General features: G+C 37.8%; 1 protein-coding gene across 8 annotated transcripts in view; it reads left to right on the top strand.

Annotated features, from left to right (window-relative positions):
• Nucleotides 1–6,000, top strand: part of LOC139760556 (protein tramtrack, alpha isoform-like) — a 443,543-nt gene that overhangs the window by 353,630 nt on the left and 83,913 nt on the right. For 6 of the 8 annotated variants that reach the window (XM_071683888.1, XM_071683896.1, XM_071683891.1 and 3 more), the window contains exon 6: nucleotides 1–2,407. This exon is cut by the window's left edge and continues 4,541 nt beyond it. The exons of the other annotated variants lie outside the window; for them this stretch is intronic. The gene's annotated coding sequence lies outside the window, so the exon portion shown is untranslated. Of the gene's footprint in view, nucleotides 2,408–6,000 lie in introns of those variants that run through there. 8 annotated transcript variants of the gene reach the window in all.

The raw sequence follows: 6,000 nt of genomic DNA, 5'->3' as shown, positions 1-6,000 counted from the left end.
TTGTTCGTAGTAACGCAAATCAGCGAGTGCTTAAAGGAGACGACTACGCCACTGAGATATTTTTTTTTTCTCCTTTTATTTCTTATGATTACTATTATAATGATGAGTATTTGTCATCTCGGGTATCAGGATCACACATCCAGTAGCCTTCTGTCTCTAGAATGACCCCTTATCACCGCTGATGCAAAGGGACACACCATATATATATATATATATATATATATATATATATATATATATATATATATATATATATATATATATATATATATATATATATATATATTGATGGTGGACCGTTTTGGGGTAAACGTTTGACAACTTTGTTGACAGTGTTCGTCTCGCGTCCCGTTCCGCCATGCCCCACGTCCCGCCTGCATCCCGGCTGGTGAACCATCCCGGTTTTCTGAGTTTAGTCTTTAATCTGCGGACTTGCGGATACAATCGTCAGCCATTGTCTTTCCATTCTGAATCATGATCATTGTCGGTGTATCTTTTTTCCAGGAGTATGAGAATATATATATATATATATATATATATATATATATATATATATATATATATATATATATATATATATATATATATATGCTTTGTACGTACTCCCCTGCAAGAAGGAAATATGCACTAGTATATAAGGGATTCAAAACAAACGCGTCTCGTTTTGAAGCAGACGAGCCTGGGTCCAAGTCATGTACTCAGAGGGACTTGCTTGCCTGTTTGCTTGCCGATTACAACTGGGTTAATTACTACATACAATACCATATAGTTTCGTTGTCACTCTCAGTGTACCTTCCGTGAGTGGACGACTGCACGTGTCACCAACAGGAGTCTGTCTGTGTTTACACACACTGACACACACACACTCTCACTCACTCACTCACTCACTCACCATATTGTAAAAAAAAAAAAAAAGAAAAAGGGAAAAAAAAAATTTATATATATATATATATGAGCCTCACGACCTGTAAATGAGTCGCTCGGTAGTATATGCCCTTCTCCTCCCTCCCGCGTGTGTTCTGAGTGCATGGTTTCGACTCTGGGATGGTCGCCAGCGAACGGTCTCACAAGTCTAGGGTAGAGTACAGCTAGAGGTCTCTTTTCACCGGATGCCCTTTTTCCACGTTTCTACTTTTGTAAATTTTTGTAAATGTCACACATTTGAGATAGTTGGGTAAGGCAATTTATATATATATATATATTATTATTATCATTATCATACATATGAATATATATATATTTACCGGGTGTAGATTACTGACCAACGTTCATGATGTAGAAGAGAAAAAAAATTTCTTTTTTTTAACGTGGACTGTTACTTCGTTTGTTTGTTTGTTTAGTACAAAACTACATATCTGTTCGTTCTACTTTAGACAACTCTCTCTCGTTTGCATTTGTATTTCTTAATAGTGCATTTCACTCTCTACTCTTTTTTTTTATATATATATATATTTTTTTTCCTTGTGTGATGTAGTGATAGGATATATATAGAGATTAGCAAGTTGATTTTTCTCACACAAGTCTCAAAGGAGTTTTGTTAACTGTGAAAGCTTTGAGGAAATGAGATAATCGCAAGTGACTTACACTCAATAGAAATTTTATACATACATACATATATACATATATATATATATATATATATATATATATATATATATATATATATGAGAAAAAATGAACTAATATCTAAGCAACATGTCTTCAGGAAAGTGATTATGAAACGTGGACATATTACCTTTATATATGTACATATATATATATATATATATATATATATATATATATATATATATATATATATATATATATATATATATTTGGTCCAACTTGGTAACTGAAACATCTTGGTTTCAGAAAACCTATGTCATTCAACAGAGAAGAAGAAAAAAAAGAAAAGAAAAATCACTTTGGCCTTAAAACGACATTATATGACCTGTAGTTTCAGAGTCACATTCACGTAGTCTTCCTGCTGACTTACTGGACCTTGTGGCTGATGAATGAATCCAATGAAAACTTTTCCCGTTGTCATGTGTGGTTATCAACAAAAAACAAAAAATATATATTTTTCTAACTACCAGCTCTAACGAAAACGAAAAAAAAATTTATATATCTCTCAAAAAAAAACTCCTTTTTGTAATTTTATATATACATACATATATATAAATATATATATATATATGAAGATAAAAGATTTTTTTAGGACCTTACGTACTACTTTTTTGGTAAATGTTTGTATCAACTCTTGTTTGACTGTGTGAGGATTGATAACCATGCATCACGTTTTCTGTTCCTGTTCCCATTTTCTAAGATCCCGGTTGACCCAATAGTACAAGCCTCCGAGGCACTCTAGACGTCCTCCACACTTTGTTATTTATAGCTCGAGCGGGAAAATAAAGTTTATGGAAAACGATGTGTTTTATTGACCACTATCTCGAGTGTGAATCAAGAATGGAAATTTAGTTATAAGTAAAGTTATGTATACCTTTACATCTAGCGAGTTGATTACACACATCATATTGAGATGTCAGTATTGATGAAAGAGAATAACATACACAAAATATGCACAATCACCAGTGTCGATTGTGCCTATATATATATATATATATAGGTACTTTGGTGGGCGAGGGTAAATTCACAGTCAGCAAGGCTGTATCATCATCCTCATCATCATCATCATCATCATCATCATCAGACAACAGACAATACAGTCTCGTTGATGAAAGGCAGCACAATCTCGTCAAGACAATTTTCACTCCGAAGGAGTCCATTATTTCCCAGCTTCTGAGTGTAACGCAGCCTTGAAGCTGCAAGAGTCCTGAGTTCAGATTTTTTTTTTTTCTTTTTTTTTTGCTTTGTCGCTGTCTCCCGCGTTTGCGAGGTAGCGCAAGGAAACAGACGAAAGAAATGGCCCAACCCACCCCCATACACATGTATATACATACGTCCACACACGCAAATATACATACCTACACAGCTTTCCATGGTTTACCCCAGACGCTTCACATGCCCCGATTCAATCCACTGACAGCACGTCAACCCCGGTATACCACATCGCTCCAATTCACTCTATATATATATATATATATATATATATATATATATATATATATATATATATATATATATATATATATACTGACTGGATACATGCATATATATACATATAGAACCATATGTATGAATATTATGTTTTTCCCATACGTGTCCCGCTTTGGCAAAGTAACGCTAGGAACAGATTGAAGAAATGGCCCCATTCGCTCACATCCATTCCCTAGCTGTCATGTGTAATGCACCAAATCTACATCCTCCTAACCGCAACCTGGCCCTACAGACCTTTCCTTGATTTTCCCCGGTTGCCTCATATGTCCTGTTTCAATCCTCTGACAGCACGTCGTCCCCTGCATATCACATCACTCCAATCTATTCTATCTCGGGCACGCCTTTCACCCTCCTTCATCTTGATGCCCCGGATACACAAAATTTTATCCATTCCATCCGTCCGTCTCCAGTTTGGTCTCCACCCCACCCCCCCCAACTTCACACATATCCTCTTTGTTAACCTCTCTCCTTAGTCAATCTATCAGTGTGTCTTCAACACATCCTCTTCAGCTCTCTCAATCATATTCCTGTCATTACGACACCTCTTTCTTACCATATCATTTTTCTTCCAAAATATGTATGTTATATAATGCATTGTATATTCATACTGCATCCATTCATTCATATATATATATATATACGTGTGTGTGTGTGTGTGTGTGTGTGTGTGTTCCTATTTCAGGAAGAGATTCGTTAAGGCATATGTCTCCCTTTTTCTCTGTTACTTCAACAAACACACACACTATAGCTATATATATAAATGTATAATACATATATATACATTTAAGGCTAAGAATGGACGAACAACAGCATACCTATCTATACACGTCCAGTCTGTAGCTGTAGTGTGCCATACAGTAAACTGACCACCACAGTCTACCAATCACAGTCAAGCCACACAGACTACTCCGGGCTTTTACCTCAACTGCTTCACATGGTCAAGTACAGAGCAAAACAGCACGTTTCTCCCTATATGCAACATTGCTCGAATTTTTGCTCTAACACATGCCTCTCACACGTCCTCTGTATCAAGGATCCGTTTCAGAAAAAGGACATTTCAACTCATCCATCCACTTCCTCCTCCAACTCCCTGCTCCTCACTCCTTTTCTGCTTCTGAGACAGATCTTTTATGTCAGTCTTTCTTCACTCATCCTCTCCATATGCCTGAACTATTTAAGCACGCTCTGATCTGCCATTTCATCCAGACTTTGCTTCCTGCCACACAGCTCTTAACAGTATTGTTTCTCACAACTATCGAGACTGCTATACCTTAAAGTATACAATTACAGACATTGAACTTTGTTTACATACACTATCCCCTCCGTTACGTCGACTAGAGCAGATCTGCCCCTCGCTTTAGGATCCCATATTTAACTCCCTGGCTACCTTGTCCATAAACATGTTAAACAGTCTTGGTAACATCGCACAACCTTGACACAAACACACCCCAGAAGGGAACGAGTTACTCTCCTCGTTCCCAAATACGCACACATGCCTCAGTCCCTCTATACAACTCTTTATTCATTTAGTAAATTTCCATTTACCTTATACAGCCGTAGTACCCTCCATCGACCCAGTCTTACGCTTTCTCCGGACCTGCAAAACTTCACATGCAAAACACTCTCTTTCTATAAGTGTTCAAACACACATTCATCAAAGCAACCACTTGGTCCACACATCCTCTACCTCTTTCGAAACAACAGTGCTCCTCCCTCAACTGCAGTCCCATCCACTCCCGCAACCTAACCCCTTATCACCTTGAATAAGACTTCCACAACCTCCTCTCTTATTATCAACCATTTCCCGTGACTCTTTTACTCTACATCCCACCTCGTCCCATAGCAATATTCATAAAATCTAAAGCACCCAATAGTTTCAAAATACTCATACTTCGTCTCATTTTCATATCGTTGTTGCCGCCTCAACATCAGCTCTTCCCATTTTCATCCACAGAAACCCCTTCGTTCTCCTCATTCGTCTTGCCAAAATCATTTTTCAAATCGTCTCTGATGTTCATGGATGCTCACTCGCCTTATCTCTAATCTGGCCTCATTTTTTCCAGCTTCCTTACCGGATTCTTGACATTCCGCCACATCCTCAGCATTTTGGCACTCCTTCCCAGCGGGACCCAACCATACAGTTTCCTCCTTTGTTTTATAATCAGTTCATTTTCCCCATTCCACTACTTAACTGCCATTGCTCAATAGTCCACATTCCTCTCTCTGCACGACATTACAACCCACACACTTAAGCACGGTCTCTTTCTTTCTCTCTCCCGGGTGCGCAGTAAGCCAGCACTTCGATGGCTGTCAAGTTTCACTCCGTTGGCCCCGATAACTATCTTTCATCTCTGCTTCACCCACGTGTCGGCAGGTGGATTTGAATCCTGAAACATACAATCTCTCCATCTCACACATAACAACTGACATGTAACTCGTTCTTCGTGGCTCTATATTTTCATGTGGTAGGCACTACGCGCTAGCCCAGCCTTTGGCAAAAAATTCGAGGTAAAAACTCATAAGTACTTTACACACACACACATACACACACACACACACACACACACACACACACACCCACACACACACACACACACACACACACATATATATATATATATATATATATATATATGTATATATATATATATATATATATATATATATATATATATATATATATATATATATATTTTTTTTTTTTTTTTTTTTTCGAATCCTGGTCGCGGCAGTTAGCCCACACCTTACCCAGGTGTTCATCCTCCCCTTGGGACTGGTTGATAAATGGGTACTTAGCTTAGGATACGGTGTGTGTGTGTGTGTGTGTGTGTGTGTGTGTGTGTGTGTGTACATAAGGGCAAGGACTTGGCATAGATATAAACGGTTAAGAGATAAGGCAAA

Source organism: Panulirus ornatus, chromosome 37, assembly GCF_036320965.1.
Source record: "Panulirus ornatus isolate Po-2019 chromosome 37, ASM3632096v1, whole genome shotgun sequence".
Classification (NCBI taxonomy): Eukaryota; Metazoa; Arthropoda; class Malacostraca; order Decapoda; family Palinuridae; genus Panulirus; species Panulirus ornatus.
This window is presented reverse-complemented; position numbering and strand designations above follow the sequence as displayed.